This window comes from Tiliqua scincoides, chromosome 5 (genome assembly GCF_035046505.1).
Source record: "Tiliqua scincoides isolate rTilSci1 chromosome 5, rTilSci1.hap2, whole genome shotgun sequence".
Classification (NCBI taxonomy): domain Eukaryota; kingdom Metazoa; phylum Chordata; class Lepidosauria; order Squamata; family Scincidae; genus Tiliqua; species Tiliqua scincoides.
The window spans coordinates 23,337,754-23,363,413 of NC_089825.1; the positions used below are offsets into that span (position 1 = coordinate 23,337,754).

At 43.8% G+C, this 25,660-nt stretch overlaps 1 long non-coding RNA gene across 2 annotated transcripts; it reads left to right on the top strand.

The window, feature by feature from the left end:
* The first annotated feature begins 190 nt into the window (after nucleotides 1–190).
* Nucleotides 191–20,256, top strand: LOC136654358 (uncharacterized). 2 transcript variants are annotated; one of them, XR_010794599.1, is made up of 4 exons: nucleotides 191–314; nucleotides 16,087–16,178; nucleotides 16,692–16,935; nucleotides 20,136–20,256. It is a non-coding gene; the product is annotated as an uncharacterized lncRNA (long non-coding RNA). The 2 variants fall into 2 exon arrangements; XR_010794600.1 differs by having other exon boundaries at nucleotides 20,140–20,256.
* The last annotated feature ends 5,404 nt before the right edge of the window (nucleotides 20,257–25,660 follow it).

The window sequence follows — 25,660 nt, forward strand, 5'->3', positions numbered from 1 at the left end:
TCCCTGCCTTTCCTGGGTGTTGGATTCTTGTCTTCTTTTCATGAGAATTTTCAATTATGTGTGGTCCATTATTTATAATAGTGCATGATTGAAGATAAATCTGGTTTTGAGCAAAAGGAAGCATTCTGGGGGACATATGACAGCTACCTTATACTGAGTCAGCCCTTTACTCCATCTTGCTTAGTACTACCTACGGTGACTGACGGTTGATCTCCAAGATCTTGGGGAATGGTCTTATCCAGCATTGCTCCCTAGGACAGTGTTTCTCAAACTGTGGGTCGGGACTCACTCGGTGGGTCATGAATCAATTTCAGGTTGGTCCCCAGTCATTTCAATGTATATTTTAATAGACTTGATGCTACCATATTATGTGACTGCATTTGGGGAAATGTTACAAGTCTATACTTTTAACAGGCTACTATGTATATACTTTTAACAATGATAGTCAATGAAGTCTACTCTTGAGTCTGTGTAGATAGGATTGCAGCCTTTGGGATATTTGGATAATTTTTCTAAACAGATCAGCAACCGCTTCAAAGGGTTAGGAGGGTTCTTCTTTATTTTAAATACATTTTAAAACTTATGCTTATTGTGAACTTTTAATTTAAATTTAATTTGTCTTATGGGGTTATGTTATATATGTTATGGGGTTTAACATATGTCTTATGTTAAAAATTTTCCTGCTTGATGATGTCACTTTCAACCATGACATTACTTTCAGGTTAATGACATCACTTTCAGTGTGCCCCTACAGATTGTCATTCTGAAAAGTGGGTCCTGGAGCTAAAAAGTTTGAGAACCACTGCCCTAGGATCTTTCAAAAAGGAGATACTAGGTGTTACTCATGCAAAAGCATGTTTTTAACCGTTTGCTGTCACAGAATCACAGCCATGTTCACTGGTAGAGTTCTACGATGACCTTGTGTGCTCTTGGAGCACACAAAATAATCAACTTTGTATATTCTGGATGCAGGAAGTATCCAGGGGAGTGCCCAAATACCTTTTCCAAATGGGTGCCCTAGCAGTGGAGGGACTAAAATATCATGCATAGATTCATATTTGTCTGTTCCCACTGTGTGGACCCACAGATCAGGCACCTTGCACATTGGGACATCGGGATTACTTTTCAACGCTCCCAGTTTCCAAAATGAGAACTGATGGTGCAAAAGTCTACTTCCCATCTTAGTAGTACTACAGTATCTTATTTTCAGTGTGAGTCAGTTAAAACAGAGCTTTCTCTGTGTAAGATGTGATAAATTTTAATCAGCTTCCATTCTTTCTTGTTGGTGTGTCATAATTCTTTCCTTGAGATTTTTTCCCCCTTTTTTCTAAATTTAGGTGAAAAGCAGAAAAACATTATCTCTGAGGAGGGCTGCCAGCTGCCAAATGCAATTTTTGGAAGAAACTTTTCTCATTTGAAGAAATAGTTTCTGCCAATGCTTAATTGTCTTTTAATGTAGCAAACAAGAGAGGAGCCTAAATAGCATTTAATCTCCTCTGTAAAATGTGTTGGTTTGAAGGGTTGTGCTCAATTAGTGAGTGAATTTTGCCAAAGGAGGTATTTTTATCTACGTAACGCCTGCTCCACATCTAAACCCAGAAACCATGGTTGGGAGGTGATCAAGCAGCCTACTTTTGCATCTGAAATAATGTCTCTTGCTTTCATCATAGCGCAAAAAATACTCCATTAAATAGCTAGTTGAACATCTAGCTTGTAGTAGTACAGCAGAAGATGTATAGCTACAAATATATTAATAAAATGAACGCTGATGAACCTTTTGACCACACTTTTCCCATCTGAATTCATAAGAACACAAGAACAGTCCCACTGGATCAGGCCATAGGCCCATCTAGTCCAGCATCCTGTATCTCACAGCGGCCCACCAAATGCCCCAGGGAGCACATCAGATAACAAGAGACCTCATCCTGGGTGCCCTCCCTTGCATCTGGCATTCTGACAGAGCCCATTTCTAAAATCAGGAGGTTGCACTTACACATCATGGCTTGTACCCTGTAATGGATTTTTCCTCCAGAAACGTGTCCAATCCCCTTTTAAAGGCGTCCAGGCCAGATGCCGTCACCACATCCTGTGGCAAGGAGTTCCACAGACCAACCACACGCTGAGTAAATAAATATTTTCTATTGTCTGTTCTAACTCTCCCAACACTCAATTTTAGTGGATGTCCCCTGGTTCTGGTGTCAAAATCTCAGCAATCGGTTCAAGACTTTCTTGTATCACTCAGTGAGCAAGCCAAAAATGTGAACCCAGGATGGTGTTTCATTAAAAACATGAACAGTCCAACTTTCTCATGCTTTCTAATTTGTGATTCTGAATGAAAAGCTCCAGCTTAGAATTTTTTTAAATTTATCCATTTACTGAGTTACTTTCATTTTCCTTCAATGTTTTCCTTTGCCCTGTTTATGTTCAACTGCATATAAGAGGCAAATAACAAAATTCCCCCTCACCATTTTCCTCTCTCCTATATTGCAGTGAATAAATCAGCCCGCCCACCCCTCCAATGCTATCCTCCTTGCTGGAGGAGGACAGGAATTGAAATAGAGATGAATAATAATTTCAACTAGCAGATTTATAAATAATAAACAAAATAAAATGAAAAGCGACACATTGAAGAATGGAGATGAGGCTTTAGTTCGGTGGAAGTACATGTGTTTTTCATGTTCAAGGTCTAAGGACATGTTTCCAGTATCCCAGTTCTTATTCCACAGAATAGATTACTATTGAGTTCTGGATTCTCTGGTTACACAACAAGCAGCTGCAGACCCATAAATGAACTTAGTTAAATGAAATGCAGAGTTAAAGACAGCCAACAAGGCAAGCAGCTGAAGATGCTCTGGAAAGATGAGGAAGAAGTGAACTCCTCTGTTGTAATTATGCACAGGCGCTGGACTTAGCTTTAGTATGTGGCAACACGACAGCGGGCACACCTGTGTCTGCGCAAGAGCACACTCTGCTAGCCTTGAAATATGATGAGTCTCTGAGCCCAGTGCCTGTAAACAACAAGATGTTATAGAGAAGCAGTCATATCTATGGAATGTGTTGTGGTTAAGTTAGTTGTAGCTAGAAGCATATCAGTATTGCTTCATGTGTTTTGAGAGTCAATAAAGGCTTGAGGAGGTTGGCCAGAGGGCGGACTCTCTCACTCACACACTCTCTCTCGATCTCACTCCGTGCTGCTTCCGGCTTCTTCCCCGGCATCTATACTTTGAATCCATGACTGCTGTCTGATTCATTTGCTCTGACTCCTTGCTGCTTCAGTTCCTTCTCCCAACGTCCCTTCAGTGTGCCTGCTTTCTGCACTCCCTCAAGCAACAAGGCCTAAGCCTTGGGTGCTTCCCATAGCAGCTTAAAACTGCGACACTCCTCATTCTGTTCCATATACATTGTGATAGCTATGATCAACATATGAGGCTGGCTTATACTGTCAGGCAATTTGTTCTGTCTAATATTGTCTAACTGGCAACAGCTTTCCAAAATTTCAGGCAGTCTTTCTCAGCAATTCTACCTGTGGTGTTTGCAGCTGGAGATGCAGGAAAACTCCTTCAACCACCAAGTGAAGAGCTCTTCTTAGTCCACTTATAAAAACCTTCAGGTTTATACAATGGATTCCTGACAACCGAGGCATAGCCTATCATGTTGACTTATATGAGGGGTATCCAATCTGCATAGACAAGACAATACCAGGAGTTCCTGGTGGCCCTTCCTACTGGTCCTCTGAGAGCCGCCATCTTGGATCTCATGAACGTGTGCAAGATTTTGGCGCTGCCATCTTGGATCTTGCAAAATTTTGCAATTTCTAAGATGGTGGAAACTGGCTGAACTGGGAAGAGGCTGCAAGGTGCCATGACCCTGGTAAGTTTGAAAACCACTGGATTACACTTCTCCACAAGTCTTTCTGTGGATGTGGAGCAACTCCACAGGTTCCTTTCCTCCACCACACAGGAACAGTATAGATACAAAAATCAAATCTTTAGTTTAAAATCAGGACCCATGCAACTGTTTGACCAGGGTGGAAAATTAATTGTCCAAAGGTATCTATATTATGTCTTATTCAAATGACAAACTGGGGAGATGCCCAAGATGCAGTATTCATTTGTAACTTGCCCAGGATGTGACACTGCTGCTATGACAGAAAGCAAAATGGCTGAGATGAAGAAGCCCTAAAAAGATATTTTTTTTATTCCTTCTATTGCTTGCAACACAAAGCTGTTTCCAGAGTTCACTTGTAGCACAAATGTATTCCAAAGACTTGACAAGCTCACCCCTTGGAAGTTCAATGGGGATTTTTTTGGCCTCACTCTTACATCTGCTCCAATTAAGACTCCAAGTAATTCAGGGGCAGCCATGCAACACCAATTGCTGGAGGAAGGACTAAAAATATGATTAAACCCTTAAAAACTGGAGCTCTGTTTCAGCAATGAGCAGACAAGCCTTGCCTTGTAAACACCACAGGAATTAAAGAATCAGTTTACTACTCCACTGTCTGATATGTCACTGCTCCCCTGGCAACACCACTGCTTTTGCTCTCCTGCAAAACTGATTGGTCCACGTGACCACATGACTACGCCGTAATGCTCACTGCGTGGATCGGCTTCCATGGTTTGCATTTCAAGTGACCATCATGTGGCTGCTGTTTCAATTATGTCCCAACCTGTGGGATCAATTTGCACATGCATGTTCCCAACCTGTTGACTTGTGTACCATTGACTTGCACTTACCTGACACTGGTGAATTCCACATGCCACTGATAGAACTTGATGTCAACTCAAGCACAGTACTTTTCAGAGGAAACAATCCAGAAATTCCTCACCAGTGATGAATATACATGTGTGTCTGTCCTAATTCTTCTACCTGCCTGATTATGCATTTCTCTAATTACTGAAGTGCTCGTTGATGGTCCGGAGACAAGGCTTCAAATGCTGGAAGAGAGACAATTGACTGAAGCATGAAAACTGGAGCAGAACACAGCAGTGCACTTTTTCTTCCAAAGTGCTCACCTTTTACACAGGCATTCATAAACTAACATGCTTTCATTCCAGATGAATAGTCTGGAATAATTAATAAATAATGTCCACAGTTTATGGTGCAAATCTATCCTGCCTAGCATTGGGGGGCCAAGCACATGTGCTGTCACAAATGTGTCGTAAGGCACATTGCAGCAGCACAGAGGCCCATGGCACTGACAAAAAGGCCTGCACTGATCTCCCAGTGCCAGTCAAAGGCCTTCATCTGCTGGAGAAGGTCTCAGTGGGCCATTGGAGGTGTGAAGAGAGGGCAGAATGGGGATTAGGAAGGGGTTAACTGGGTGGGGTGGGGAAGGGCAGGGAAGGGGGTGGATCAGTCCCAGGAGGAGGACAAGAACGCTGTCAGAGGCCTCTACTGTATTCCAGTCCCCTTTCCCAAGCCTGATTTACCCACACACAGCTGTTCGGATTTGCATTTTGCTAGCACAAGCCCAAGTAGCCTCATTGTAAGAGTTGGGGCTTACTCTGGAGGAAGGAGACAAATGACCCCTTCACTTGGGGAGACCTCCAGCAGCCTCCTTTCCAGCTAGGATGCAGCAGAGGCCATTGTGCTGCCACTACATTGCTCTGCAGGGTGGGGATAGGATTGGGCTGTTAATTTCTAAACTGAAAGGGACTGGGACTCAGGTCTGCCTGAGTCACATATGGGGCTGCTTTATAGTAAATCTAACCTGGTCAACCCAGCCAACTACATGCAGCAGCCAAGTCAGATCATACCACGTGGAATACTCTCCCCAGGGCGGTGTGGCAGAATCCATCTTTCTCCGTTTTTAAGCAATCTCTGAAGATGGTTTTGTTCTGAACAGCATCTTAAATCTGTTTTTTTTCCAGTGTAGATTTATTTCTGTCACTTTAATTACTATTTATAGCAGTTGTTCCCAAACTTTTAAGCACTAGGATCTACTTTTTAGAACGACACTCTGTCCGGACCCACCTAGGTTTACCAGACTTTTTAAAAAGGAGATCTGGAATGAATATTGTATTTATTTAAAAGTAATAATAACCAGAAAAAAAGACCCTCAAACTATATCTCTCTATATTTACACATGCAGTTTGTAAATTTACACATTTACAAACTGCAGGAGCTCAACACCTTGCAGGACAGGAGCTCAGCTCTTTGCAGGGTAACTAGTAGCTAAAGTGTGTGATTTTTCAATAATCTAAGGCAGTGGTTATCAAACTCTCTGGGAGAATTTGAGAGCCACTAAGTTATTGCGTGGGCGGGAGGGGGGAGGCAGGAGGGGCGGGGGAAGGCAGCGGCGCAATCCCCAGGATCGTGCCGCTCAGGGGGGCTGCAGGGGCTTGGGTACACAAACCCAAGCCCCTATAGCCTCCTGAGTGTGCAGGGAGCTTTAGCGGAGGCGGGGCGCGATCGCTCTGCATCTACTTTCACTGCTGCAGGGAGCCCTGCCAAAGGTTGCACCGGGCTCCCCGCACACCGGGGAGGCTGCAGGGGCTTGGGTTCGTGTACCCAAGCCCTTGCAGCCCCCTGAGCAGCACGATCCTGGGAATTGCGCCACTGCCTCCTCCCTGCCTCCAGGCTGCCCCCGCCCCTTAAGGGGATGGGGGCCAGGGCCCGCACGCTGGGGCGTCGCAACACCCAGTTTGAAAAGCCCTAGTCTAAGGCATCTTGACATTTGATCTTTCCATCACCCTTTGGCGACCCACCAAAAATCAGGTCACAACCCACCAGTGGGTCCCAACCCACAGTTGGGAACCACTGGTTTATACGTTTTTACTTGGTGCTTTATCTTGTATACTTAAGATTATTTTTAAATCTGTTGTTGGATACACTGTGCTGATCTTTAGCTGGGAAAGCTATGTAAATTAACGTATACTCTGATGATCTCTTCACTACTTTGGTTAGAGACCTTTCCTGGCCTTGCTACTGATAGAGAGATTTCTGGGACTTGGTCTCTGGGTCAAATGCTAAGCAGATATAGACTCACTTAAAAGCATATAGAAAATTTATTTACATGCTATTTACAGATTAAGAATAGATTAGGATGGATACAGGTTCGAAGTTACCCTATGGTGGATCTTTGATTTCTCCCTGAACCACACTCAAAACTCCTTTACTTGTACTCTATGAAAAACAAGTGACCCATGTGATATACATGTCATTTCCCTCTCCTTATTTGGCATACTGGTGCATGGTTCCAGCCCTAACTGGGAAGTCTGTTAGCCATGTATGGAGAAGTTCTGGCCTGCAACTTTGATTTCACAAGACCCTGGAATGTTCCTTTTGGGAAAGCTATGACGCACATGTTTTTCTCTCTCTCCAGGTCATCTTGACATACTGACTTTTCCTATCTTGGTGTTAACAAAAAACCAGTCACAATTTTGGCTCTTAATTTCAAGTGTTTTTCTTAACTGTGGAGAAGTTAGGTTAACCCTTAAAATCTATATCACTACCTTTAAAAAAAAAAGAAAATCAAAAACTGAAGATGCTGCTTGCATTTGGAGTCTTCCACATGCAAAGCATGTTATGACCTCTCCGCACTAGATACTTGCTTACCTTTAGAAGCAAGTAACTATAACTCCACTGGAATAGATTTTGCTGCTGTTAGACCTACACTGCCCCCAGGATGTCCTGTGTGTAAGTTGGACCCTCCTTCCCCACTTTATAGGTGTGTAGGTTGACAAAGCATATGGGAAAGACCATTTGCACACATTTTCCACGTTTGAACATTAGTATTAAAAAGTTTCTGGGGTTGAGCCCTTACTCAAATTAAGCTCTGCGTGGCTGACAGTGTCATGCATCAACACCCGTACTTGTGTGACAATTAATCAACCAAGCCTTTCAAGAGCATGGCAGGTGCACCATTCAAGAGTCGTTTGATATGCTGTCAGACGACAGTGGCCTAATGCTGAAGAACATCCAGCCACATCATCTGCCTGCATAATTATATTGTCTGTTTATATATATAAAATGGACTAAACTTAAAAAGACAATGTTGAACAATCCTAGTACAAGAGTACGTCAGCCTTGCATGAGTTCAAAAAAAAGGCACTAAAATGCAGTCCTAACCACAATTTCCTGAGAGGAAGCCCCATTGAACAAAATAGGACTTACTTCTGAGTAGACCTGGTTAGGATTGTACCCTAAATGACTCTTCAAGGATCACAACATAAGTTTGATAGGAACTCAGTGTGTTTAAGGTTCATTATGTTTCTGTTGAGAAATTCAAGGGTTTGGCAGCTTAGTGAGAAAGCATAGATAAAAAATGAGCCAATGATGGAATCCCACTGGGATGTTTCTGGGTCAATACTGAAATTTTATGGAGAGAGCCAAATCATGCTCCATAGTTGCCTGCCCTGTCATCTGGGTATTGATCAGGCGGGAATGGTCGATGTGAATGGCTTCATGCTCATGGTTCCAGTATTCAGATGCTTACAGCAGCCATGTGGGATCATGCCATGCAGAAGCAACTCTCACACCGGGTGTGACTGGCGACTGGCTGGGTGCGACAAAGGCCTTGGACATGCAATGCACTTGGGCTGGCAGTTAGCCCCTATATTCAGGCAGAACATTTTTAGTATTTGTATGTGAGCATTATGAGCAGCATGCAACATTGCACATTAACTGGAGGTCTTTAGAAGACTTCTCTGTGCAGAACTGCTACTCATGGTATCTAGCTCTTCTAGAAAAATCAACATGAGCGGAGTTATGTTTTCTAGGGTTACAGTTATTATATTATTGTTCTGAGGAGCGGCCCGCTTGAAGGCAGGCTATGCAGCATGGCCTTTCCCAGTTTGAAGAGACACTTGGCCAACAGTCTGAGGCTAAGAGGCAAAGAAGGAAGGCCCATAGCCAGGGAGACAGACCAGGGACAGACTGCACTTGCTCCCAGTGTGGAAGGGATTGTCACTCCCGAATTGGCCTTTTCAGCCACACTAGACACTGTTCCAGAACCACCTTTCAGAGCGCGATACCATAGTCTTTCGAGACTGAAGGTTGCCAACAACAATTATTGTTCTGATAAACTCCATCTTCCTTCCTTGGTATGGATCCATTTTACAACTGCAATTTGGTAAGGAGAAGGAGGAAAACGGAAAATAAACTTTGGGTGTCTAACATTATAAAGCTATCCTGAACTGTTCAAATGCCTCAATCTGATTTGGACTAGATTGCTAAATAAGATGCCTTTTTAGCTCTATTGATAGCATTTAAAAGTACTGTTTTTATAACTTGGAAAAATTAGTAATATCAGGTCCAGTATTAGCATAGTGCAAGGATAGCTGAATTCATATTGCCGTATTCATATCTGGGACAGGAGCGCATCAACTATATTATGAACAAGCTACAGTCAGTTAGCAAGATGTGAGACCACCCTCTCTCTTTAAGGTTATATTTCCCAGTTTGAATCTGTCATCATTAGACTGTGATCTCTAAAATTTTCTTCTTAATCATGTGTTTTTTTTTCCTCAGTATGTTTGAATCAAACATGATTTCATCAATATTTCAGCAATTTTCTGTCTTGTCTTTATCTGAGAAGCCAAGTGTGATCAAGAGGTTAGGAAAGTGAGATTGGGACATGAGTGATGATGTTGATAGCTTGAAATAGGTTTTTGCACAAGTCAGATTTTAATATTCAGAATGAAGTCATGGATCAAACCTCAGTCTCAATACGTTATCAGTTTTCCCTGTACAATGGGCCCTCGTTATCCATGGGTTCACTCAACATGGGGGCCGAGCTCATGCCTGGAGGGCTTCAAGAATGTCCCAGATGCAACCAGTTGTGCCTTCTGGGTGTGTCTGGAAGGCTTTCTGAGGCGTGGGGAAGTCACAAAACAGCTTCCCTGCACCTCAGAAGACTTCTCAGACATTTTGGAGAGGCACATCCAGTTGTCATCATGGCCTCCCCCATTTAATTATCCATAAAATTTAGTATCCATAGGGGGTCTGGGAACAGATCCCCTGCAGATACTGAGGGCCCACTGTATATAATTTTTGGCCTACTGTATATAATTATAATACAAATTCATGCCACCAACTGCGCAAACATCAGGAACAAATAGGTTCGGTTTCCCCCATAATCCTTTTCACGAACTCTTCACATTTGTTTCTCTCTCCTTCTACAGATAAACACTAAGACCTTTCCGTATTAGTTTTTGATTAATTAAATTGTTGTTTCCCCTTGACTTTAATACAGTCGGCACAATTCTTCATTCATATAGTTTAGTGGGCATGCACCATTATTTAGTCAATGCTGTGATAAGTGTCTCTCTAGCCTGTACAAAGGGACAAGTTACACTATGTTTATATAGTCCAGTTTCTGGGAGATATTGTGAAACTGGATTTTTGCATGTTTGGTGGGGTTGGAAAACTATATTTAAAAATAACTAAGGCCCAAATCCTAACTAACTTTCCAGCATTGGCATAGCAGTGCCAATGGGGCATGTGCTGCATCCTGCAGTTGGGCGGCAGTCGCAGAGGCCTCCCCAAGGTAAGGGAATGTTTGTTCCCTTACCTCGGAGCTGCATTGCCCTTATGTTGGTGCTGCAAAGTGGGTTAGGATTGCACCCTAAATGTATTATAAATAATAAAAGATACTACTGGAGATCCTTTATGGTTTGCATCCTAAGTAATACCAGAGGCTGCCCATATCCATGGATCCTGTATCTACAGATTCAGTTATCCACGGATTGGCCCGCAGGCTCCCCACATGCGCCTTTTGAACTCTGAACACCTCTGAACTCAGCACAGATGTCCATCCATGGCCTCTGCTGGGTTCAGACTGAGCTCAGAGGGTGAAAAAATGCAACTTTCCATTTCACAGAGAAACTGACTTTTTAGTGCCTTATAAGGCATTGGAAGTCCTGGGAAAATCCAGTAGGGAAATCCTGGCAGACTTGGAGAAAAATATATTTTATATGTTTTACTATAACAGATCACAAAATAGTAAATGGAAGAGTTAAAAGGACAATGCATCGAGAAAGATCACATGAAATAGAAACCAATGTTCACCTTAAAAGGAGTTCATTCCAAATTGCTACCATAAAAGATGATGTAACTTAAGAACCTAAGAACAGCCCCACTGGATCAGGCCATAGGCCCATCTAGTCTAGCTTTCTGTATCTCACAGTGGCTCCACCAAATGCCCAGGGAGCACACCTGATAACAAGAGACCTGTATCCTGGTGCCCTCCCTTGCATTTGGCATTCTGACATAGCCCATTTCTAAAATCAGGAAGTTGCACATACACATCATGGCTTGTAATCCGTAATGGATTTTTCCTCCAGAAACTTGTCCAATTGCCTTTCAAAGGCATCCAGGCCAGATGCTGTCACCACATCCTGTGGCAAGGAGTTTCACAGACCAACCACACACTGAGTAAAGAAATATTTTCTTTTGTCCATCCTAACTCTCCCAATACTCAATTTTAGTGGATATCCCCTGGTTCTGGTGTTTTGTGAGAGTGTAAAGAGCATCTCTCTATCCACTCTATCCTTTCCATGCTTAATTTTGTATGTCTCAATCATGTCCCTCCTCAGGCGCCTCTTTTCTAGGCTGAAGAGGCCCAAATGCCATAGCCTTTCCTCATAAGGAAGGTGCCCCAGCCCCGTAATCATCTTAGTTGCTCTCTTTTGCACCTTCTCCATTTCCACTATGTCCTTTTTGAGATGCGGCGACCAGAACTGGACACAATACTCCAGGTGTGGCCTTACCATCGATTTGTACAACGGCATTATAATATTGGCCATTTTGTTCTCAATACCTTTTCTAATGATCCCAAGCATAGAATTGGCCTTCTTTACTGCCGCCACACATTGAGTCGACACTTTCATCGACCTGTCCACCACCACCCCAAGATCTCTCTCCTGATCTGTTACAGACAGCTCAGAACCCATTAGCCTATATGTGAAGTTTTGATTTTTTGCCCCAATGTGCATGACTTTACACTTACTGACATTGAAGCGCATCTGCCATTTTGCCGCCCATTCTGCCAGTTTGGAGAGATCCTTCTGGAGCTCCTCACAATCACTTCTGGTCTTCACCACTCAGAAAAACTTGATCTTTGTGGAAGAATTATTATTAATTAGTGAATTTTTAAAAGGACCTGAACTTTTCTTGTCTCTTATGTGTGGATTTTGAAGATTCGGCGAACAGACTTAAAGCTATAAATAAATTTTGGAAAGTCTAAGGGGGAAAAATGGGATTTTTGGAAGAAGAAATATATGCAAGAACATGCATATTTAGATTATGTAAATGTTACCTATCTTATTCAGGATTTCAGGTTTTTAGAAAAATTATGTTGCTATAGTGTTTTTGATTGATTTTGCTAATATAAAAACTGAATGAGCAAGTTTATAAAATGAATGGACATGTCAGGCTAGCATAGCAGGAAAAAAAAAGAGAGATCCCAGTTCAGAGATTTGTGCTTGCAATGGGCTTGGGCTTGACAGCAGTGGACCTAGCGCTTTGGAAACAGGGCAAATGCCCCAGGTACTGAGTCCACTTGCCTGCAGAACCACTCGGGAAGCCTCACGGAAACTTCTGACATGGTCAGAAACTGTACTTCCGGTTTTCTGGAAATATAGTTTAAGACCACAGGGAAGACTCCGAATGCTTCCCCAGTGGGTCATGGAATCGTGTTAGGCTCTGTTTTGCTGAGATGAGCGAGGGAACAGCATCTCACAGGAGACGGCATCTCGTGCTTGCTGGTGGCAGTAATACAAAAAGCTGCTAGTGCAGCATAGATTGCACCCTACAGTACTTCAGAATCTAGAAGACCTAGGAATCTACATTTCCCGGGCATCTTGGCACTCACAATGCTGCTCTGGGCCCTAATGAAGACCACAGCAGTGGTCCTTCTTATCTCAGCCACCATCTGGCAAAAGTGCCAGCAGACAGAGCGAAGAAGGCGGTTGTGATGGCATAGAGGGCTAGTTTTGAGGCTGGGGTAATTGTGAGCTAAGCCCAAGTTTGCTGGGGTTAATTATGAGCTAAACCTACGTGTCTGAAAAGGTTAGCTCAGAAGGGCTTAAGAGGGGAATTTCATACTTGAACTCTGAGACTTTGGCTGCATCACTACTTTGCCCAGGCTGTTCTGTTTGCAACAGGAGTGCAGCTGAATATACGATCTATAGAATCTCCTGACAAGGAAGAAGCACTAAATCAGTGGACAAGCTGCAGAGAGACGATTCTGTAAAGGTTAATTGTCAACCAGAACAGACATTAGCAAGAGTATGTTGGCTCAACCTTTACTGAACAGGAAGCAGAGCCTATATCAGAGGCCAGGTAAGGAGCTGCTTGCAACCATGCACAGTGTAACAGAAGCCCACCCCTCTTGTTCTGAATGCAAAGGAAAGAGGGAGCGTCCTTTTAAAGACACTTCATGGGATGAATTAGTTGTCTTGTTTAGTGTGGTCCAGTCTTGCAGGTGAGATAATTTGTTTAATCCAGTTAATAGGGGGGATAGCCAGTGGGCACTCCATGAATGGGATCTGATCCGCTAAGCATGTTTCCTTGACATTTTGCAGACACTCTGAAAGGAGACTGTAGCTCAGTGGTAGTGTCTGCTTTGTAGGCAGAAGGTTCCAGATTCAATCCTTGGAATATCTAGGTCAATAGATGGATCAATAGGTGCTCAATAGGTGCTCAATAGGTGGATCGCGATCTACCGGTAGATCGCGAGGCAAAATGAGTAGATCGCGGAGTGCCAACCCCCCCTTCAGGTGCCTCTGGGAGGAAACACTGCCCCCATTGTACTCAATGGGGCTTACTCCCAGGTAAGTGTGGCTAGGATTGCAGCCTCACAGCCTAATCCTAGGCATGTCTACTCAGGAGTAAGTCCTGTTATACTCAGTGGGGCTCAAGGTACACCAACATACATTGTACACATAAATGTTATATGTTATGATGGCGCGAACATTGTAAAAAAAACTCTGGTAGATCTCCGGGCCTTGCTGGGTTTCAAAGTAGCTCTCGAGCCAAAAAAGTGTGAGCACCCCTGATCTAGGTAAAGGTAGAAAACACGCCTCTAGCAGCTGTCAATCAGTGCAGGCAAAACTGAGCTAGAAAGACCGGTGAAGTTCTTCAGTAGAAGGTAGCTTCCTCTGACTAAAAGGTGATGTAGACAGACAAACTGTGGTGAAAAGTTTGGTCATAGTTTCACTTAGGGCAATTGCTACCATTAGGCAGGGTGAGTCAGTAGATCTGGCGGATACCATTAAAAGGCAGCAAATTGTTAATTATTTCATGTATTATAATTTTACTGCCATGGGGGCACCATATGGTTTTTTGTTTGTTTGTTTGTTTTTTTGTCTCATGCACCAACATTTTGGGGTGCTGACAGTTTCACTCATAAGCAAGAGAAGAAGTTTTCAAAAGCCATTAGAGGGGAATGCCTGTAATATATAATTACTATCAATAACAACACCAACAACAACTAGCAATAATAAGTTGCCTATGGACAGGATAGGATCTCCTTCCTTGTGGACCTGAAAGCAAGACATCTGACTCTTTTTTGTAACGCAGGGTTCAAGTCCATGACTTCATGCACATCTACAACTCAGACAGAGGACCTGCCATCACTTCATCCCAAATTGGCTCGTAAATTGCGGTCCAGTCTTTTAACTGCATTCCAAACACAGTTAACCCTGTGAGGATTAGCGCCATGGTGCTCCACAGGAAAGACAATCCTTCTCAGACGTTTCAACTTTGCATTATAATTTCGAAACCAACTCTCATCTACACTGGCTAAATGCTTCTTAATCCCCACAGAGAAACGTTATCTTGTATTTGTCAGGAAAACAGAATGGCAAGAAATTCCACACAAGAGCGAGTGCCAGTAATTGGAGGTAATTTCAGCAAAGCAGACAGATCAAAAAAGAAAAAGAAAGGATGGAAAAGAAAAGTTCACAACTCCCTAGTAGTCTTTAAGGTGATTCAACATGATTGTAAATTAGCTAATCCAACGGTTCTCAAACTCAGGGAGTTTGTGAACCGAGGTAAGTTGTTTTGGGGGAAGGGGAAAGCAGCGCCGGGATACCCAGGACTGCACTGCTGCCAGGGGCAAGGGGGATTTTACACTTACCTACAGCCAGCGCCTTCCTAGGGGGTCTGGTGAGCTTGCAAACCTCTGCAGGGCCCCCCAAGCCTCCAAACATCTGGAAAAAGTTTTTTTTTTAAACACACTTCCTGTTTTTGTTGTGAAACTGGGAGTGGGTGTTTTTTGTTTTAGTTTTACTTTTTCCAGACATTTGGAGGCTTGGAGGGCCCTGGGGAGGGGTCCGTAGCTCCCTGGACCCCCAGGAGGCTGGCGCTAGCTGAGGGTAAGTGAAAAATCCCCCCTTGTCTTTTAAGTGATCAGAGACAGGGCTTCTCAGACCTGTGAGTTATGACCCACCAGTTTGAGAACCCCTGAGCTAATCTGTTCTTATTAAAAAGAAAAAAAGAAAAAAAAAAGAACACCAACTACCATTAGGATTGCAGTTTGCAGCAGTAGTGTAGCTATGGTGGGGCAGTGCAGTAAATATTGCTGCCCAGAATGGCTGCAACAGTGAGCGAGAAAGGCCAGTTACACAGCATGTTACAGCACTGTGATACTTACCGCGCTGTCCCCTGTAGCTACACTACTGAGTTGTAGGCCAAAGCAATCACTTTCTTTAGGATTATGAAAGACTCTGGGTTGGTTCTGAAAATGGAAGGAAAATGGTTGCTGGTGCCACTCCACAAATAGGTGTGCAAGACCAGACATGAGAATTCTCACAGGGCTAAGACAGGCAGGTTCAAAAGCTACTCACATGAGTCCACTTGCACATAAACCGTGACCTGCATTCCTGCAGCTGGAACACGTTTTTGAATTTAATTTCACTTTTCTCATGCACCTCCCTACCACCAGGCATAATACAGTCCTTTCATGCCCAGAAGACACCTTCTGTATACAGAGAGGCACCGTGGTATCCAAATTGGTGATATGCACTATTTCCAGTATTGTAGTAATGGGGGGGGGCGTTCTGCCCCAGGTGCCAGCCATAATGGGGTGCTAATGTCCTCTCCTTGGTGACTGCCAGGATCTATTCTATTCATATACAGGGCTGCCTGCATTAGTCATTGAAAGAAGGACCAACAGGCAAGTGACATGGACAGCCCTGTCTATTTTACTGCAATGAAGGAAGGACTAACAGGCAAGTGATGTGGGCAGCCCTCTCCCAGTAAAATATACAATAGTAGCCCAGTCCTGCCTCCCCCATCTGGGGGGAGGGTGCCATATAGAAGAGAGGGGTGTTAAAGAATTTTTGTCATATGGGGGGATGACACCCACCCCAGGTGTCAAAGGCACTAGCTACATCACTATTTCCTTCATAATAGATAATGTTTCCTCATCTAAGAACAGGGCTCCTACCTCACAGCAAGTATTTTTCAAATGCTTTCTATGAAGCAAGAGCAGCAGCAACAACAAAAATCTGAGGAGATGGGAGGTTATTTTCAAGGCTACAAAGTAGTGCAGCTCAGGCCTATGCAGGTTTACTCAGAAGTAAGTTCCACGGAGAAGGCAATTGGGTGGGGAAGGGGCTTTGAACTCAGTAGAAAAATACCTTTGAGTAGTTCCATAAATAAGTGTAATGTTAACTGTGCATATTAGGCTGGTGCTCCTTCTTCTCCTAATAGGTGTCTCTCCTTTCCATTAACACTAACAGGATAATAGGAGTCATGCATCTTCATTAGGACACCGACCCTTGCAATCACAGCAGTTCTGAAGACACGGCAACTTTCTGGACATGGACTAAGGCTACAACCTCTGCTGTTGGTCAAGGAACCGGAAGCTGCATGACTGGGCATATATTGAGTTGCTGGCACCAATCTATGAACAACTGGCATTGCCTTCTTTTCTGACCTCAAGGCTGCAATTTGAATACTTGGGAGGAAGTCCCATTGAACTCGGTGGGTTTTACATTTGAGTAACTGTGCATAGGATGGGCCTGTGTGTCAGTTAATCCATGGCATCTGCTCTGGGGCAAGCAGTGACTTGCACTAGCTGATCCTTTATAACCAGAGCCATACTGCTGGGTGGTGCATACTTGATACTAAAGAAATGAAAAACTTGACATTAAAGCAACCCAAATTCTGCATGAAAAGCAGAATAGAATTGAAGAATTTAATTTTTGTTTTATTTATTTTATTAACTAATTTGTACCCCGCTTTCTCTCCCCGGAGGGCATTCAAAGCAGCTAGAATTTGGACCTTAGCAGAGCTTATGTCAGGCAGGGATTTGCAGTGTGGGAGCGGCAGCTGAGGCAGAACCACCACCACCCCATTGTAGTCTATGTAAAAGCACCTCAGCTGCCCCACCTACTACACCTGAGGAGGCCCTTCTTACACCTGAGAAAGTGGGTGTAAGGAGACCCTCCTCAGGTGTAAGCAGGCAGGGCAGCTGCTGTGCTTTTCCATGGACAATGACAGGCCAGTTCTGCTTCACCTGCTGCCCCTGCACTGCATCTCCCTATCTATCTGGGCAGGAGGTCTGGTCTAGAGGGTAGAGCCTCCATTTGCCTGAAGATTAACATCCACAAGGTCGCCAGTTCGAGGCCACTGGCACCGTGCGACCTTGAAGCAGCTGACAAGCTGCAGCTGAGCTGTTCCATCTGCTCGGAGCGTGGGAGGATGGAGGCCAGAATGTTAAACCAGATCGGAGTGTAACAGCTTGAATGTGGTGGTTCTTGAAAGAGAGAACCTTCTTTCAATTTGTAAAAATCCCTGCGTGGATTTAATAAGCCTGCCTGTGTAAACCGCCTTGAATAAAGTCTTGAATAAAGACCAAGAAAGGCGGTATATAAATACTGTATATTATATTATTATATTATTATCTTACCCCTGTGGGAGGGAGGGCTTGCTGGAGACAGAAAAAACTTGGCCATGAACATAGGCAAAGAAGCTGCAGTTTTCTGTGTCTCCTGATGCAACAGGCTCCCATTATGAGCCAAGTTCAAATGCAGAAGGGTTTGGGCTCAGCTCATAATGGGGGTATGGCTTTCCAAGCCAAAGGAAGCCTGTATTTCACACCCTCAATTTTAAAATTTTCTCTCAGTGTTCATGTGAATGCTTCAGGCTGCACTATCTCTTGGGTATCAACGTTCCTAGGATACTATGCAAGTATACTGGGTTTGGTCTTGTTATCAGAAGCTGTCAATAAGCATGTTGAACGGAGATGGTGATGAATCTTGTTGAGTTTTTACTTTAAAAATGATGTATTATCACCTTTCCTCAGTGCAGAAATCCTTCGGAGATAGCAGAACACATGAAAACGGCCTATAAAATAAAAAGGTTGTTCCTCTTCCTATGGTGCGATTATAATTTATGTGTCTCACTAGTTGTTATTGCTTGCAGCTTACAGCCTGTGTAAGCTACAACTAAAAGGAGGTTCTATTTCTTAAACTGTGGAATCCAGATGAACGTGCAAGCAAGAGAAACTAGGGGGATTCGACCCGAAAAGAGCTGCTGTTAATGATCATGCCACAAATGGAAAAGGGGTTAATTATAATGAAATCGTTCTGTTGCTGCCTTGGTTATTTTTAAGAACCCATTGAGAGAGCATTTTCTTCAGGAGCCAAACCTGAACAGAATGAATCAATCTATCACTCTCTCTAAGGGTCTTTTGCAGGACAGTGTTTGATGGAAGCCCTTTCACAATTGTTCTCTTGAACTCATTCACATGGAAAATGGTATGGGTTATATAGGAATTGTTCACTGGCAAAACTTTTCTTGGAATAAAAGTACAGATAGTAAATTAAGAACTTGGTCATGAGATCATTACAGTTTTCAATAAGGCTGCAATCCTATCCATACTTACCAATGAGTAAACTCCATTGATGATAATAGGACTTTATTCTGAGTAGACATGCATAGGATTGGGCTCTAAATGTCTATCTCATCCTGCCTCCAAGGAGCTGAAGGGGTGAAGAAGTTTTTCCTCCCCTCAATTTATCATCACAAAAACCCTGTGAGGAAGGTGAGACTGAGAGATAGTAACTCACCCAAGGTCACAAGTAAGCCTCATGACTGAGTGGGGGTTTGAATCTGAGACTCTCTGGTTTTTGTCTAACTGCAATCACTAAGCACACAGGCAATAGCTGAAGTCATATAAATGAGTTTTAACCAACTCATTTAAAAGTTTGAGTTTAAAAACCAACAGAGTTTTTCTTTGACATATATTTGTGGCATCACTCTTAGAAATCCTACAATGAGGTTGAAATGTGAGGCCAGGAACTGCCTTCATATCATATCAAAATAGTATTGGAGCAAACCTTACAGATAGAGGTGTTTGTTTCCGGTGGGTAAGATAGGATTACAGCCTACGTTTTACTGAACTCAATGGGCTTTCTTCTGGGTGAAATAAACAACACTGTTTTCAAACACCTCTACTTATGAGTCTTGAGATTTCTAATGTGTCAGACTCCAGTTTCACAAAGCACACCACAGACGCACAGTCTATGCTGATCAGTCATTGCTCACAGTCACTGCTCATGGCAAAGGCAAAGAAAAGAGATGACCCTAGACATTTTCGTGCCTAAGGCAGACAATCCAAATGACCCCCCCATCATTAAATAATTAAATCATTGACAGTTTGCTGTCCTTTAACACTCTCCCCAAATCTGTCCCATGAAACAAGTGGCCTTAACTTGCCCAGTATTAAGGGCTGACCAACATGTTGTGAACATTTACTTCAGTCCCTATTGCGGGTGGGGGGAGTTTGTCAGCACTCTCATAGTCCAATTCTAGGCACGTCTACTCCGAACTAAGTTCCACTGAATTCAATTGGACTTACTTCAAGGCAACTGTATATAAGATTGCAACCTAGGTCACTGTAGCTTTTCTCTAGCTATAGCTTCCTCTGCTTCTGGCTTAGTGCTGACGTTTGAGGAGCTCTCACAAGGAAGTAGAGAAACAGCAATTGGTTATTCAGACAGACCAATTTGGAATAGCAGGAAATCCATTCCATGATTGCCATGTGTTACATCAGCACCAATCTTTAGGTACATACCAGAACTTTCAATAGATTTCCAAGATGTGCAGACTTCTTTTTGTCAGGCCCGATCAACTTACACAGTATGTGACAGACTGACATTTTCTTCTTCTTTTCCTAGAAAGATGGGTGAGAGGATTTGCCTTCTGAGTTTCCCAGCTGTTTGCATTCCAGTCTCAGCATGCACTCCATCTTTCTAATAAACCTAATAAAGCAAGACAAACTCTATGAAAATGTTCTAAATCATGGCTCACTGGCCAACCTGTCAAATGCAACATCTTTGACTTGCAGCAAAAGTCAGGAACTGAACTGAATAAACTTTTCTTCCCCTGAGGTACTTTTTTGTATTCTGTTGCTGCTTCAAAAATGTCTCATCATGTCTCCACTTGCTGGAGCATCCAACTTGGGTAATGGTTAAAATCGCACCCACACGTTGTGGAAGAGGCAGATATTCAGTGCCCTCTGCCATCAGTGATTCAGGAGGGTGTTTCAGTCCAGTAACTAACACAGTAATATTGTGATTTCTGGGTTTACTAGAGACATCCACTTGACTATGTGTTCCACCTGCATGTTCTTTTCTAGTGGGTTAGTAATGGTTGAATCTGAAGAAGTCTTCATAAGGTACTTGCCATTGTGCAATGTCAGACTGCACAGTTATGACACTGTGGTGTGTGTTTTTAAAAGAACTATGCAGCAACAAGAATATGTTGTTGAACAGTACAGGTTGAAGGCCAAGCTGCAAATTACTTTAAATGTGCCACTCAGAGGCATATTTAATTCTGGGAACTTGTTGTTTCAACAAAACAGAGTCTGGGGCATGGAAAGAGTTTATCAGATTGCAAGACAGTGATGGGGCAGCTGGACTAACCATTTTCCCCTGTAACTTTTTCCTCAAGGATAGCCTCTTCAAATAAACATAACTGCTCTTTGCATCTGAAGCAGCTGTTTGCTGCAAATAGCAACTTAGAGGGAGGTTCTGATGGGGAAATAACACAGATCTAAAGATCGCTTGCACACTGTAGGACTGAGCCCCCCCCCCCCATCCTATCCTATGGTGGTGGTGGTGTGGAGGTCCCTACCTCCCTACAACATGCCCCCACCACCAACTTACCAAGAGCAATCGAGTCTCCAGAAGCTACTGATATATGCACTGTACTTGTGCTCATTTGTGGTAGCAGTCACAAAATGTGCAATGGTAGCCAAGTTTTCACATCACCCTAAAGACCTTCCAATGCTGACATGCTGTTGGTATTTCCAGCAAATGGGACTTTGCATATGTTGGCCAGATTCAGATATAATGTGGAACTGCAGTTGCCAGTTGTGAGAAACAGACTTAGAGACCCATGGACTCTCTCTTCCTGTTCCACCTTCACCATGTTTGAGAGGAGGAGAGGAGGAAACCGTCCACTTTCACATTAGGGGCAAACTGCTGTTCCCCATCGTATACTAATGCAAGGAACCTGTGTTGTTTGTGAACTAACTGGAGTTAGAACAAAGCAGGATATCCGATTGTGGTTTGCTGCTCTGGCCTTCTCTAATTGTAGTTATGTCACAATTCGTACTTCCTTTTGTTGATACGTCTGAGAAGAAATGTGCAAACCTGTGGCACTCTGGGACTTGTTTCTATAGCAGGTTTCCCCGTTACATCAGCACCCAGTCATTGTCAAACTCATCCAGTTTGCAGGAGAGGCTGCTGAAGATCCCTGAACATTTTAACCATTTACTAGTATGCAAAGCCTTTATCAGATGTCTGCTGAAGTTCAAAAGTTTGGAGGGCTACACTGTCCACCACCTACCACTGAAAATTGGATAAGGCAGAATTCTGTTATAATAATAATAATAATAATAATAATAATAATAATAATAATAATAATAATAATAAAACTTTATTTTTATCCCGCCCTTCTCCCAAAAAGGGACCCAGGGCGGCTAACAGCATATAAAACAAATTAAAACATAATTTCACAAACAGATAAAAACACACATTAGCAGAACCCATAAAAACAGTAGTCAGAAGAGTCAGAATAAAAGGGCATAAAACAGCAGTTCTTGGAGGAATCGGGCCTGTAAAAAAGCAACTAAAAGATATATAAAAGATGTTAAAAAGGCCATAACGTCAGAAGGCTTGGTTAACCAACAAGGTCTTCAGGCCTCGCCGAAAGGACTCAAGAGAGGGAGCCATTCTCAAGTCAAGGGGAAGGGAGTTCCATAACGTTGGTGCCACTACTGAGAAGGCCCTATTTCTTGCCGCCGCCCCACGTACCTCCTTAGGCGGCGGCACTTGTAAAAAGGCCTTCTCTGATGACCTGAGAGGACGAGCCTGATTGTACGGGAGTAGGCGATCTCTAAGATAACCTGGCCCAGAGCAGTATAGGGCTTTAAAGGTCAAAACCAGCACCTTGAATTGGGCCCGGAAACGAATGGGCAGCCAATGTAGCCCCCGGAGAAGCGGGCTGACAGAGTCAAACCGCCTAGCTCCAGTGACCACACGGGCCGCCGCATTCTGCACTAATTGCAGTTTCCGAACCGTCTTCAGGGGCAGCCCCACATAAAGCGCGTTACAATAATCTAACCTCAATGTCACCGTAGCATGGATCACCGCGGCCAGGTCTGCACGATCCAAGTACGGACGCAGCTGGCGCACCAGCTGAAGCTGAGCAAAGGCCCTGCTAGGCACAGCCGCCACCTGGGAATCCAGGAGCAGTTGCGAGTCCAGGTGGACCCCCAAGCTGCGGACTTGCTCCTTCAGAGGGAGTGCACTGAGGGAGTGTTTTGTAGGGATATTATTAATTTGTCACAGGGCTATAATTTTAATCATAATGCACACACACAACCCCTGGAGAACTCTTGCCAAAGACGCAACTGTCATTTTCACAACTAAGAAAACAGGCGTTTATCAGGGTGCATGCATGGATGTTTACATGCATGTGTGTGTGTTTATTTATTTATTTAAGAGATTTATACCCTACCTTTTCAGAGCAGAGTCATCCCATGGATAACCCTATTGCCATTACACCAGCTATTACACTGACGTATGTCCTAGAGCAGCACACCATCCCCTACATAAGTGGGCTGCATTCTGTTAAGTGTTGAGAGTTTGCAAAAACGAAAAAAACCAAACCAAAAAAATCCACCCCCAAAGCGGAATGCTAATTATCTTGGGTAGAGGTCCCTGCCAGTTTTTTTTTTAATCAAGGCATAAAAAACCAATTATTAAAATTAATGCATCTTACCATGTGTTCTACTTCTTGAAAAGCTATTTTTGGCTGGAGTTGCCATCTGTCCCATTCAGAACGATCGGCTTCTGAGTTTTTGCTCTCTGTTCTACCTCCTACGATTCCCACGTGTAGGTCTGCAAACATACTCATTCGAAAAGAAAGCGCAAGAAGTTTGGGCACAAGCACAAATCAAGTTGACTTCACTGAAACTGACAACGGTTAAACTAAGAGAGATCAGGGAAGTAGCCAATGTGACTATGTTAAGCCATTTCTGCCCAACGTTGCATATACACAAAAGGGACCAAATATGTTCACTTGTGGGTTGGGCAAAAATGGGTTAAAGAACACTGAATGGTTTGTAAGGTGGAACTCTGTTCCCTCAGGATCTTGTCACATGTTATAAATATTTCTAGAGGTACACTAGAGTTTCAACGACTACACCTAAATACGTGAATGCACCATATGGGTGTTTGAAAACATGTGATTCATATATCTACAGGTGTCAGAGGTGTGATTGGATGTAATTCACTGGTAAATGTTTGCTACGTGGGCAAACTTTTAAAGTGGTGATACATATTTAGCAGTCCCTATTCAAGAAATGCAGCTGACTGACTGCATCTATAACCCTAAGCTACACCCGTGGTGTCACTAGGCTTGGTGTCAGCCAGTGCACCAATGATATCACCCCATGGCCCCAAATCTTCTGGTGTTACACGCACCCTAGTCTATCAGGAGAATGGTGCCAGCTTTGTAGACCAGCCGCACATCACAGCGCTCCTGGACCAACCACCTGCTGTGGTGCTTCCAGACTGGCCAGCTTGCCACGAACCAGTTGCTCACTACCATGCTCCTGGGCCAGTTTCCCACCTCGTCACCCCTCCCAGTGGTGTTGCCTGGAGTGATCTGTACCCCCTTCACTGGACTAGTGATGCCACTGACTTGCACAGCAATGTATTTGCTTGCACTGTGAGGAGTTGCACTGGTGCAGATCATTTGGAGAAGGTGGTTAATTCCATGCAATTACTCCCACAAAGACTTTGCAAATACTTGAGATATTCTTGGCACATATTGGAATCAGATGGGAAAGGGTATTGCAAATAAGACGGCTAATATAATAATGCCATTGTACAAATCAATAGTAAGGCCACTCCTGGAGTACTGCGTCCAGTTCTGGTTGCCACATATCAAAAAAGATATAGTGGAAATGGAACAAGTGCAGAAGAGAGCAACCAAAATGATTTCCTCCTTTATGAGGAAAGGCTACAGTGTTTGGGGCTCTTCAGTCTAGAAAAGAGGCACCTGAGCAGGGACATGACTGAGACATACAACATTATTCAGGGAATTGAGTGGCTAGAGAAATGCTCCTTTCCATCTCACATAACATCAGAACCAGAGGACATCCACTAAAGTGAGTGTTGGGAGAGTTAGAACAGATGAAAGAAAATATTTATTTACCCAACATGTGATTAGTCTGTGGAACTCCTTGCCACAGGAAGTGGTGATGGCATCTTGCCTTGCTTGTTGGCAACCTTCAGTCTCGAAAGACTATGGTATCGCGCTCTGAATGGTGGTTCTAGAACAGCGTCTAGTGTGGCTGAAAAGGCCAATTCGGGAGTGACAATCCCTTCCACACTGGGAGCAAGTGCAGTCTGTCTCCCTGGCTATGGGCCTTTCTTCTTTGCCTCTTAGCCTCAGACTGTTGGCCAAGTGTCTCTTCAAACTGGGAAAGGCCATGCTGCACAGCCTGCCTCCAAGCGGGCCGCTCAGAGGCCAGGGTTTCCCACCTGTTGAAGTCCACTCCTAAGGCCTTCAGATCCCTCTTGCAGATGTCCTTGTATCGCAACTGTGGTCTACCTGTAGGTGCTTTCCTTGCACGAGTTCTCCATAGAGGAGATCCTTTGGGATCCGGCCATCATCCATTCTCACGACATGACCGAGCCAACACAGACGTCTGTTTCAGCAGTGCATACATGCTACGGATTCCAGCTCGTTCCAGGACTGTGTTGTTTGGAACTTTGTCCTGCCAGGTGATGCCGAGGATGCATTGGAGGCAGCGCATGTGGAAAGCGTTCAGTTTCCTCTCCTGTTGTGAGTGAAGAGTCCATGACTCGCTGCAGTACAGAAGTGTACTCAGGACGCAAGCTCTGTAGACCTGGATCTTGGTATGTTCCGTCAGCTTCTTGTTGGACCAGACTCTCTTTGTGAGAGAATTGCTGGAGGAAAAATCCATCATGAGTTACAAGTCATGATAGATATGTGTAAGCTCCTGATTTTAGAAGTGGGCTACCGCAGAATGCCAGATACAGGGGAGGGCACCAGGATGCAAGTTGTATCTTGCTGTCTTGTGTGCTTCCTGAAGCATTTGGTGGGCCGCTGTGAGATACAGGAAGCTGGACTAGATGGGCCTATGGCCTGATCCAGAGGGTCT